The sequence below is a fragment of the Solanum lycopersicum genome, chromosome 12 (genome assembly GCF_036512215.1).
Source record: "Solanum lycopersicum chromosome 12, SLM_r2.1".
In the NCBI taxonomy this organism is placed as follows: domain Eukaryota; kingdom Viridiplantae; phylum Streptophyta; class Magnoliopsida; order Solanales; family Solanaceae; genus Solanum; species Solanum lycopersicum.
Window position 1 is genome coordinate 55,772,196 of NC_090811.1, and position 13,628 is coordinate 55,785,823.

The 13,628-nt window shown below is 34.1% G+C and overlaps 1 long non-coding RNA gene across 1 annotated transcript; it reads right to left on the reverse strand.

Annotated features, from left to right (window-relative positions):
• Positions 1–2,262: 2,262 nt before the first annotated feature.
• LOC104645006 (uncharacterized) lies at positions 2,263–4,161 on the reverse strand. The gene is made up of 4 exons (XR_738887.4): positions 4,023–4,161; positions 3,812–3,879; positions 2,647–2,766; positions 2,263–2,573 (listed from the first exon to the last, which is right to left on the reverse strand). It is a non-coding gene; the product is annotated as an uncharacterized lncRNA (long non-coding RNA).
• Between the last annotated feature and the right edge of the window lie 9,467 nt (positions 4,162–13,628).

Sequence of the window (13,628 nt, forward strand, 5' to 3'; positions counted from 1 at the left end):
TACCAATTTATTGAAGCATTCAGGAATTTGGGCGAGCGAAGTGAATTATGAAGGTTACAAAAATGACAAAATTGTTATTGGACAATCAATTTCATTCTTGAATCTAAAAGCAACCATTTTAGATGAGTTAGAGATAGACAAGGGAAGGGAAAACATTGAAATTTGATACATCGTGGAATGTAATTAATCGCTGATGAAAAATAGCAACGACATGGGTGTTAGATTATATTTAAAAGTGAAAAAAAAGTGAGTCTGGATTTGCAATGTATCCATTATTTAGTGATAGAATGGATAAGATTGGTGGTGAGATACATAATTTTGATGGAACTTACGTAGAGATTACGTGTATCGAAGGTAGAAGAAGGTATACAAAATATCTTGAAGTGGTTGAATCAAGACTTTATGATATTATACTTCAGAAGTAGAAGTTACAAATTACATAATTGATTCAAACAATATAGATGTGAAGACATGTCAAGTGTATAAGTATAAGGCAACACTGATAGATATGATGGCGAAATATAAAATAAAGTACAACTTCAATTGCAAAGTAAAATGATTTTATCGACAAATGTATGAGATTTTTTTTATTTGCATTGTGAATTAATTTATTTGACTGTTCAGATCTGTAAATGGTGGTACATTTCAATTTCTAATTTGTGTGGTACATTTTTTTGTTTTAGAAGTTATGTAGTAGATTTTTTGTTTTTGTTTTGTTTTTGTTGATTATATGATACATTCAAAAATTTTGTAAAAATTTCGTTGAAGCGCGTCAATTGTGTATATTAGAATTCTTGAAAGAGATTAAAATTCTATTTTATTCTTGGTATTTCAACAACTGGAAAATAGCATCTTATACAAAAGGCACATTGAGGTGAAGATTTGAAGAGGCATTGATTATAAATGCATGAAAATGTTTGAAGATGAAGGTATGTATCATGATACATAATTGTATATTTATGTATTTTGTTTGGTGTATCATTTGATTCTTTTGATATGCATTGTTTTGAACTAAATTTATCGTTCACTTTTTAATGTCTGCAGATTTTTTCATCATCAGAATTTATTTTTTCGATTTATGAAACTGGAACAAGATACATTGTTTGTCTTGAAAAAAATGAAAGTAATTGTTGCAAAATTCAACTAGATGAGATTGCTTGCGCACATGCAATTATTGTTTTAAAGGACAAGAATGTTATATATATGCATCATTATTGTTCTGATTACTACAAAGCATGATGCACTAGCAAAAATTTATAAGGTTCAATGTTAGATAAAGAATATTGGTCAGTTGCTAGCAATTTTGTAGATGAATTGTGTAGCCAACTAGATACAAAAGATTTACTGGACGACCAAGAAAAAGAAGAAAAAATGCAGATGAAAAGATAAAAGTAAACACAAATAGTTGTGGTCAAGAAGGTCATAATAAAAGAACTTATACTTTCTTTTCAAGAGTAAAGTGAAATCGTTATTTTTATAAGACATTCATGCTTTTTTGAAATTTATTTGACGTAATCAATTATCGCTTTTATATTTTTCATAAATGAAGTTTACTATTAATTTGAATTTTTTGATTCAATATTTAAGAGTTCTACTGTTCTATTTTAGAATATGTTATGATTTGTGTGTTAATTTTATTTTGTTTTATTTATGACTTTTATTGGTTCAATTTAAGAAATTGTTACGATTTGTATGCATATGTTATAACCGATATACATATATTATGTTCAATTGTATCAGATACATTGTATAATGTATCATATACAATAAATCATAAATAACCAATCTATTATCAATAAGCTATGTATCGGTGTGTTGATATGATACATAATTTATATAATTAATTAATTTTCTCACTAATGTTTTTGTTCTAATAACTATGAATGATATATCATATTACATTATATAAAATTGCGTCATAAACCTTAAATCATACTAACTTATATATCAATAATAACACTTGACTTAAAATTTATATTAAGACTTTCTAATACATATTTTAGAATCAATGTTTTAGATATATAATTTTCAACTCAATAAGTTTTCACTATAATCGTAACATACACTTCAATGTATTTTAAATATTTTTTATACAATATATTGAATTGTTCCTATAAGAAAAAAAAATTTTGTTCAAATTTATGTGCATTTCTAATTGATGATGATTTAATAATACAGTTTAATTATTAGAATTGTAAATTTAGACAAATATACATTCTGATATTAAAGACATGATATATTGATATTAAAAAGTCAGACAATTTTTTTTTTTAAAGACATGCACCCAACACTTATGTTAACTTATCTTGAACATAGTAAAAAAAATACCATTTATCTATTGATAAATAAACATTATTCCAGATTAACTATCACATCATGGTCTGGTGGTGTGAAATGACCCCTAGACTTTAATGGATCATCATCATCATTAACATATCAAGCGTCGGGTTTTACATTGTCATATTTTCATAGCTATGTTGCGTATATTGACCGGAGATAATCAGATCAAAATTATTAGATTATTAAAATTTCATCGCTAAGAAATTCAACAAATGCGGCCACAATCATAGTCCCTGCAAAATGCAAAAGATACATTATACAAATTAAATTGACATAAACTTTAAAATAAAATTTTATAAAACATACAATATGTCGCTTCCTTGGTGAATAATTTCTTGTACATATTTAACCAGTAAAGGTTGTTTTGGTTCCAACACACTTCCAGTTTCCTTGTCCTTATAAGCATCAGTCAGTTCGCTCCGAATCCTAAAAAAATCCATTGTCCTCGCAGTAAGTAGGCAACATTAAAGATAAATTTTTAATATCGTCCAAATAAATTTTTCTCCTTAATCTAGATGTTGAGTCGTAGACACGTATTAGCCTTTTTCAAAACAATAACAATCAATATCAAATGAAATTGTCTGTCACAATTCACCGGAATGTAAACATCATCTACTGAGTGCTACAACCAACAAGAATCTCAAAATCATTAACGATGTTCATCACTGACCGCTCGAATTCATATACAACAAACTCAAATGTATAAATAACTTCAACTCTTCTACAAAACAGATGTTATATGATGAACCAAACATCAAAGAGTGTGTAGGAATTTGTTTTATCTTGTTTCGCAAAATACAATGAGACAAATGAACAACAGTAATGGATATACAAAAATTAAAGCATGATACAATCTGAATAATAAACAATTGAACTTACAATAATTATTATATTTATTTCAGATACATAATACTACTATTTGTGTATTACACACTATACCTTAAAAAAATTATTTTTGTATTATATATGATAAGCCGAGATTGATACTTGAATAAAGAATTTACAAAATAATGTATGTCCATAGTTGAGAACAATACATAATTCGAACTGTTACAACAATATTTAAACTTGATACATTGATAAGAACAATTAATTTTTTTTGTATCAATTAAATAAAAAGTTTGAGAACAATTAAACTATATAATTTTATATTATATATATGGTATGTTAGTACTGATACATAATTAATTTCATTGAAACCTTATTGAAAATTAGGGTTTTATGTATTAAAAAATAAATTGTATACTGATACATTCAAAAATGATAACAGTAATATATATTGATAATCTGTCAGCTCTAATGTATAATGAATTCAAATTAATAATTAAATCAAAGATTGAACATAAAAAAATACAGAAATAAATCAGAATTACCTTAGGTAGATTAAGATAGAAAATTAAAGATGACATGTTTCTACCCTTTTTAGGGGTTTTTCAATCGCTTTTGAAGAATATGACACATTCTTCCTTACCTTCTCAATATTCACATTGGCAATTGCAGGGGATCAATGCAATTTCTTCGATCTATTCTCAGTTCAACCTGCGTATTATTGGTCATAAACACGATTGATGTTAAATGTCATTATTTGGGGAATACCTATACTGAAATAAGGAGTATAATCATAATGAATCAAGAAAAAAATATATCAACTATGAACAAAAATAATGAAATTGAAATAATACCCAAAAGGAATGAAAAATCGTTTGGCTGGAGAGTGAAATATCTTGAAACTCAAGTTTAAAATTAAACTAATAAGATTACGGGAGAAAAAATATGACGTTATTTGAGGAGTGAAAAATGGAGGAGATAGACGTGGATTAGGAGATGTGAAATTATGTATTAGGCAGATGGATTTAAAAGAGTATAAAAAGGGATTGACGAAACATTTAATAAAAGTAGGGGGAAATGGACAATAAGGTAAGTTAAGTTGTGTATTAAAGTAATTTTTTCATTATCACAGGATAGTATATTTTGTATGTCAAGTGTACATTAACGGAATCTAATTATTATGCATATAGTTAAAAAACAAATAAAGGGCTCCTGGGTTGGATCTATATCACGGCTAAAATATTGATTTAATGTGTTAACTCTATAAAATTAAGTGAATACAAAAATAATTATAAATTAAGCAAATATAATAATAATTATAAACTAAGCAAACACAATAATAATTATGACTATCACGTTTTATTTGTAGTGAAAGTTTGGTCATAAAACTTCATTAGATAATGTAAACATGGCACAACAATAACTACGAAAAGGATAACAAATCCCATGTAAAAACGCGCAAACTAATTTGTTTATCGAACTTCTCCATATTCACTGCCATAAGTTCGGTTTAAGACTTCAAATTATAAGCAACAAATAAGGGCTCGTGGGTGGCATATATTACGGATAAAATGTTTGGTTTAGTGTGTTAATCCTAATAGTTTTGTCTATCACGTCGCAATTCCAAAAGTTTTATTATTAAACTTAATATGTATATATATGGCATAAAATAATTTATTTTATTATATCAAAAAAAATTTTAATGATAAATGAAGTTAAATGATTTTATTTGTACAATGGTTAAAGTTGAGTTAGTTTATTGATCTAAAATAAAGTTTAATAACTTTTACTAAATATATTTTCAAAGTTGTGTGACCATTTGAGATATCAACTCTCAAATCAATATAATTGTGTGACAAACGCTACAAAAACATCATAAGGGATTTCGGAACCTAAGTATGCCACAAAAAAATTTAAAGTGACCAAAACAAGCCACTATTTTAGGAAGTAACTTAAATAAGCTTAGTGGAAGAAAAAATTTCACTTTATGCAGTATTCCAAACGTTTCGTTAGTCCCAAAATATTTATATTTTAATAGATGACAAATTTATTTCTTACACTTTATAAAGTGTAACTTTAAACATACACTTTATAAACGTAACGACTCTTTTGGTCGTTTTGAGTACTAGAGCTTTTTATTTCATAAATATTTTTCCGATAGATTTTAAATGGGTGTTTGAACTATTCATAATTATAATTATAAAATTAGTGAGATAGTTTTAAATAATTCAATTAGTTGGTGGTTAAAGAGAAAAACTTTAAAATTAATACTGGGTAACATTTATTATTATATTTATAATTATAAAATCAATAGGGTTTTTGCCATTCTCTTATACGGAATTAGAAAAGAAAAGAGGGGAATCAAGAGAAGCCGCATATCAAAGATAATACGACAGGTAAATTATTGAATTGATTTACACCTTGTTTGCAGACAGTACCTTATGAAATTGTGCATGACATTTATTATCATATATATATCACAAAACCGATTGAAAGAAAAAATAAAAAAAATAAAAAATTCAAGTGGAAGCGTGATGATTGGTTAAATTTTAGGTGATATTGATTGAGTATTTATTATTATTATACTTTAAAGTGGGAGTATTAAAGGGTATATGTATAGTGAATGTTTTTATGTGTTGGTTAATGTAGAAGTTAGGACATAACATATATCGATACTTGTATAAATAAAATAGAATTAAAATATGGGACAAATTGTGAAATTAATGATTTCTTAATGGGTTCTGCATATTCCTCATATGCAGTTGTTACAATTCGTGTGACTTAGGTTATTCCTAGTCCGTAAATCACTTAATTAGGTGTATTAAATTATTTAAATATTGAGTAAAATAATAAAATATTAGGTGTATTGGGTTATTTAAATTCCACTAAAGTTATGCAAATTGTAGGAATTAAGACTTACCCTTAGGTTTAAATTTTAGAAAAGAAGATTATAAGTTAGATGTGTTGTTGGGTTTGGGATGCACATAAAATAACGAAAGTGTTTATAGACTCGTTAACTTATAAATTATGCATATATACTTGATAGATTTGAAAGATTCGGAGGCATTGAAAAAAGAAAAAGTATTGGAGAAGTAACTTGCTTGACTTCAGTTCTTTGGTGGAGGTAGATTATGGTTTATTTCTATTTGATAGATATTGATATGTATTAAGTGATATTGTAAGTCTCCTATGTACTTGATTGTGTGGTTGTATGTCTTGATTGTGTGGTTTGTGGTTGACCTAAAATAATGAGATTGTTGAATTTCTAATCTTGAACCCTCTCTAGTAAAATGAGGCCTTGAATAAAGAAGGATTGATGAAATAAAATAATAAGATAATTGAATTGGAGTTTCACGTTTCGACACGGTATTATTGGATCGGAGTGTCACGTTCCGACACGGTATTATGGGATCGAAGTGTCACATTCCGATACGGTATATGGGATCGGCATGTCACGTTCCGACACAATAACATTAAATAAAAGGAATCTTGAAGTAACTTAATATACTTAACCTCAAAGAACCGATCGTCCAAATGAGTATGGTGTAGAGACATGATTCCTCATAGGTGTGCTTGATATTGTGATTGATGGTGTACTTGTTATGGTGTTGTTGTCAATGGTTCATATGTTTTGTTTCTTGCCACCTGTTAAGTATTGTAATTGATTTTATATTATTATTCAATGTATATTGGTTTCTATTTTGAGTTGGCCGATGATATCTACTCAGTACGTGTTCCTTGTACTGACCCCTACTTGTATTTTCTTCTTTGTTCTTTTGTGGAGTGCAGCAAGTGTACCATCGACTTCGACTTGCCCTCAGCTCTAGTCAGTCTCCAACACATCAGAGTTCAGGGTGAGCTATTATTTCTAGCTCGTGCTGGATTCTCTCATTCACGTCTTGATGTTTTTGAATTTCGGACATGGACCATTTTTTTACTTATTTTGGTTTCTTAAATACTCTTATACTTTGTAATTTGAGGATATATGTTTTTGATGTGATGACTTCTAGATTTTGGGGATAATAAGTGTTGAACTTTAGAAGCTTATTTAATTGGTTACATTAATAAGTTTTGGATCTTCCGCATTATTTTTGTTATTCATAGTTAAACTATTGGTAAATGTTGGGGTTTAGATTTGTTTGTTTGCTCACCTACTAGGTTAAGTGTGGGTGCCACTCACGACTCATTTTGGGTCGTGACAAAAATTTGGTATTAGAGCGTTAGGTTCGTTGGTCTCATTACACAAGTACAAGTCTAGTAGAGTCTTGAGGAACGGTATGGGGACGCTTTACTTTTTTTTGAGAGGCTATAGGACTTTAGGAAAACTCGATTCTTTCTTTCTTTCATGCTATTACTTGAATTTAATTGGTATCTGGGTGATACAAATTGGTATGTGATCTTCTCACTCTATTTCGCAGATGGTTAGAACTAGAGCAACAATTGTGCCAACACCAACACCGGCAAGACAGGGTGCATCTGAGCCAATCATTGGGGCTGTAACTCGAGGAGGAGCAGTGGCAAGAGACCTTGGTAGGGGTCGCAGGAGGACGCCCACTAGAGGCAGAGGACAAACACCTGGTTCAGTTAGGAATAGAGGAGTGACTCCTCCACCGACTGATGAGGTAGTGAGAGATGGTGAAGAAGGGGAAAATGAGCAGGTTCAGGATAAGGAAGTACCACCCAAGCCTACCCCAGAGATGATTAATCAGGTTATTACTTATCTTAGAGGGTTATCTGATCAGGGTCAGACACCTCCAGTGTTTTCTGCACCAGCACCTCAGGTTCAGGGAGTACAACATGCAGCGGCGGTGGCTCCGCGCATGGATGCATCATTGGAAGTAGGCACGTTTCCTTGATTGACTACAGGGTCTATAATGACAGGTGATCAGCATGAACTTTTCATTAAGTTCTTAAAGTTGAAACCTCCAGTCTTCAAGGGTGCTGAATCTGAAGATACCTATGATTTTCTGGTTGACTATCATGAGGTTTTACATAAGATGGACATAGTAGAACGATTCGGTGTTGAGTTTGTGACCTACTAGTTTCAGGGGGATGCCAAAATGTGATGGCGGTTGTATGTTGAGTGTCAACCATCAAGGGCACCACCTATGACTTGGGCATCATTTTCTAGCTTATTTATGGAGAAGTATATACACCAGACTTTGAAGGATAGGAGGAGAGATGAGTTCCTGAGCCTAGAGCAAGGCAAAATGTTTGTTGCTGCTTATGAGGCTAAATTTCATGCACTATCCAGGTATGCCACTCAGCTTTGCTTCAGTCCACAAGAGCGGATTCGCTGCTTTGTGAAAGGATTGAGATCAGATTTGCCGATTCCAGCCTTACAGGTAGCTGCTACAGAAAAATCCTTTCGGGAAGTGGTTGATTTTGTGATAGAGGTAGAGGGGGTGAAGCCAGACGACTTCACCACAACATCGACATTTAAATGTTTCATAAAGGAGGTGAGTTTAGTGTTTCTTACTCCAAAGGGCAGAGTTCAGGAGGTTATCCAGCCCGTCCTATTCAGTCTTCATTGCAGGCTTCAGCTGGGGGTCCATCGCAGACCAACCTGCTTTTTTCTGAGTTTGGAGGTTATTTCCAGACTTCGTCATTTTCACAGAGACATGTACTTGACTCCAGAATTTGTTATGGATATGGAGAGGCTGGACATATTAGGAAATAGTGTCCAAAACAGAGTTACAGACCCCCAGTAGTTAGAGGTAGAGGTGGTCATGGTAAAGGCCGCCATTCTGGAGGACGTGGTGGCCAAGGTAATGGTGGTCACCAATTCAGTCGGGGTGGTGGGCAAGTTGGAACTACTGCAGTGCATCTTGATAGGGGCAATGGACAGACAGGTGATAGGGCCCCTTGTTATGCTTTCCCCGAGAGGTCTGAAGCAGAGACATATGATGTTGTTATCACAGGTACTCTTTTGGTCTGTGATTGCATGGCTTCTGTATTGTTTGATCCTGGATCCACATTTTCATATGTATCTTCCTCATTTTCTACTGGTCTTGATTTATATTGTGATTTGCTTGACATGCCTAGTCGTGTCTCTACTCCTATGGGTGAGTCTGTGATAGTTGAGAAGGTGTATGGGTCTTGCCTTGTGACTTTTGTTGGGAAGCAATACTTATGTAGATTTAATTATTCTAGAGATGATTGATTTGTATGTAATTCTGGGTATGACTTGGCTTTCTCAAAATTTTGCAATCTTAGATTGTAATGCTAAAACTGTGACATTGGCCAAGCCTGGGACAGATCCTCTAGTGTGCGAGGGTCACTATATTTCCACACCAGTTCGTATTATCTCCATTCTTCGCACTAAGAGGATGGTTAGTAAGGGTTGTTTAGCTTTCTTGGCACATCTCAGGGATGATACTTCCAAAGTACCTTCGATTGAGTCTGTTTCGATAGTCCGTGAGTTTCTGGATGTGTTTTCTGTAGACCTTCCTGGTATGCCACCGGAAAGGGATATTGATTTTTGTATTGATCTGGAGCCGGGTACTCGTCTCATTTCCATTCCCCCTTATCGAATGGCTCCAACTGAGTTAAGAGAGTTAAAGGCCTAACTTCAAGAGTTGTTAGATAAAGGTTTTATTAGACCGGGTGCATCCCCTTGGGGTGCTACTGTTTTATTTGTGAAAAACAAGATGTGCATAGACTACAGGCAGCTTAATAAGGTAAGTATTAAGAAAAAGTATCCCATTCCTCACATTGATGATTTGTTCGATCAGTTACAAGGTGCTTGTGTCTTCTCTAAAATTGATTTGAGATCTGGTTATCATCAATTGAAAATACGGGCAACAGATGTGCCAAAGACTGCTTCGAACCAGGTATGGGCATTATGAATTCTTAGTAATGTCTTTTGGGCTTACGAATGCCCCTGCTACTTTCATGAGCCTGATGAACGGAATTTTTAAGTCATATCTGGATCTCTTTGTTATTGTATTTATTGATGATATACTTATATACTCAAAGAGCAGGAAAGAACATGAGGAGCATTTGAGAGTTGTATTGGAGTTGTTGAGGGAGAAAAGGCTTTATGCCAAATTCTCCAAGTGTGAGTTTTGGCTAGATTCAGTGTCCTTCTTGGGGCACATGGTTTCTAAGGATGGAGTGATGGTGGATCCTTCTAAGATTGAAGCAGTGAAGAGTTGGGTAAGACATACAATGTTTCAGAGGTAAGGAGCTTTGTTGGTTTAGTTATCTACTACCGTCGATTTGTCAAGGGATTTTCTTGTATTGCTTCCCAGCTGAAAAATTTGACTAAGCAGAATGTTCCATTTGTATGGTCGGACGAATGTGAAGAAAGCTTTCAGAAACTCAAGACATTGTTGACTACTGCACCAATTCTTACTTTTCCAGTGGAAGGTAAGAATTTTATTGTTTATTCTGATGCATCTTATTCTGGTTTGGGTGCAGTGCTAATGCAGGAGAGGAATGTAATTGCTTATGCTTCAAGGCAATTAAAAGTGCATGAACGTAACTATCCGACCCTTGATTTGGAGTTGGTTGCAGTTGTATTTGCATTAAAGCAATGGAGACATTATCTATATGGGGTAAAGTGTGAAGTTTATACAGATCATCATAGTTTACAATATGTCTTTACTCAGAAAGATTTGAATTTGAGGCAGAGGAGGTGGATGGAACTATTGAAAGACTATGATATTACTATTTTGTATCACCCAGGAAAATCCAATGTTGTGGCAGATGCTTTAAATAGAAAAGCAAGGAGCATGGGTAGTTTAGCCCACTTACATGTTTCTAGACGCCCATTGGCTAGAGAAGTTCAAACTCTGGCTAATGACTTTAGGAGGCTGGAAGTACTACAGAAAGGAGGATTTTTGGCCTGTCTGGAGGCAATATCTTCTTTTCTTGACAAGATTAAGGGAAATCAGTTTGCTGATGAGAAGTTGAGCCGAATTCGAGATATGGTATTGCGAGGAGAGGCTAAAGAGGCAACAATTGATGAAGAAGGCGTCTTGAGGATTAAGGGAAGGGTATGTGTGCCCCGTGTGGATGATTTGATTCACACTATTCTTACAGAGGCTTATAGTTCAAGGTATTCTATACATCCTGGTGTAACCAAGATGTATCGTGATCTAAAGCAACATTTTTGGTGGAGTAGAATGAAGCGTGACAATGTTGATTTTGTTGCCCAATGCCCGAATTGTCAGCAGGTAAAGTACGAACACTAGAGGCCTGGAGGGACACTTTAGAGAATGCCCATTCCTGAATGGAAGTGGGAAAGAATTTCAATGGATTTCGTAGTTGGTATTCCAAAGACATTGGGTAAGTTTGATTATATTTGGGTAATTGTTGATAGGTTAACTAAGTCTGCTCACTTCATTCTGGTTAAGATGACTTACAATGCCGAGAAGTTAGCCAAACTCTATATCTCTAAGATTGTTCGATTGCATGGAGTTCCACTTTCTATAAAATCATATAGAGACCTGTCACGACCCAATTTCTCGAGCCATGAAGGCACCTACTATAACCCATCAGTAGGTAAGCCAAACCACAACCCAGAACCACACATACAAGGTGTGAGGGTAGAAACTAAACAAGAGTAAGAAAAATTACTATAACAACATAAGCAAACCAAAACATAAATACAATAAAGGATTCCTCCCAGAACCTGGAAGTCACTAATACAGAGCTACCAACAAAACGAGTACAAGTCCCAACAGTGGACCACCGAAACTAGAGTGTCTCGAAAACTAAAAGACAAATCTTTATATAAACAGATGGAGACTGAAATAGTACAAAACGCTGTGTGCTCACCCCTGTCTCCAGACCAGAAATTCTCCAAACTCGATCAACGCTGACTACCGGGGCTCGGACCTGCATCACGAAAATAGATGCAGAGCGTAGCATGAGTACCAAAAAAAACAGGTACCCAGTAGGCATCATAGGCCGACTGAACTAGAAAAGTAAAGCACTGTGAAAAGACGGAATCACAAAACTAGAGGTCAAGAACAGAAGGCTAAGTAACACAATAATGCACACGAGTGTATAAAAATCTAACTAAATTAATATAAATAAGCTAACTACACCTAACTGGACCCACCATAAGCCCAGAAGGTACACTCGTGCACAAGTTTAAATAAAAACTCGAACGGACCCCCAAAAGCCCGACGAGTACACAAAATAACTATAACTTAAGGAGAATAAAACTCGAGGCCGAAGAACACCAAACCAAAAAGTAAAATCTGACGGTACGGAGGTCGGGCCTTGAACCGGACACTCACCAGAATTACACAAGTAGCCAATTGCAAAATATAAGTAACTGAGGCCGGACCTCTAACCGGATGCTCTACATACTTGAGGCCGGACCTCTAACCGGATGCTCTACATAAGTATGTGGATGTTCGAGGCCGGACCTTAAATCCGGATACCCGACAAAGATGTCGATATAGCTGCTAAAAGAGTCTTTATCTATCCGTAATCATATAAACCCATGGAACACCATCCAGACTTAGCTAATCAATGTAAGACCTTAAAGTCGAATAGAAACTCAACTTTGAATCACGGAGCGGAAATCATTGTCACTTACGTAACTCGAGAAGCCGTAACATCGAAGAAATAAGAGTAACAATCGCTAGAGCAAGCTCATCGTCTTTCTAAATACCCAACTATCAGACTCAAGTCTGCTACATCAGTCTACAAGGATTTAAGCCGACCGAGCGACGTCGGGGCTAAACTAAGTCCTACCGACTTTGAATCATGCATTTCTAAGGAAAAACCCTAGTCAAACCTAAACTAAGGCCCAACATACTTCTGACAACCAGTATTCAAACATACAAGTAATTCATATAGCAAAAGAAGGTCAATTAATAACCATAAACATGCTCACAGTTACCCGATAATTCTCAAAAAAAAAAACGAAAATATGATTTGTAACACCTATGCATGATCCAATAACTAACCAACCCAAATCCCAACTAATCAACATGCATTCACATGTTCGAGTTCAATATAAGAAGAGAAACCATAGCCTACCTGAACGCAGATCACGCGCGCTCCAAAATTCTCTCCCCGGATCTTTTACTTTCTAAAAGGCCTCGAAACGTTGATACACTAAAATCGCAAGAAACGGAGACGGGTCAATTTCATGGTCAAAATGGAAAAAAGTGGGATCCGCATTGAGAAATCCCGAATTAACCCCAAATAAAAGTCCTAAATAACTCTCGAAACTTGTATACCATAATGGAGCATAATTCAGGACTCAAAATAGTCCCAACATGAACATGCAACAAAAGAACCCAAATTCTAAGCTAAAAATCAGCAACTATGGCAGCAGCTACTTACAAGATTTTACCAAAAATGAAGCTCCAACAGCCAAAACCAACCACACCACGACGATCCTCACGAAAAACCACACAATATAGGCTCTTGAATCACTTGATTCGGACCTAAAATGGCCAAGAAATCACCTTCTAAAAAAACCCAAAACTTGT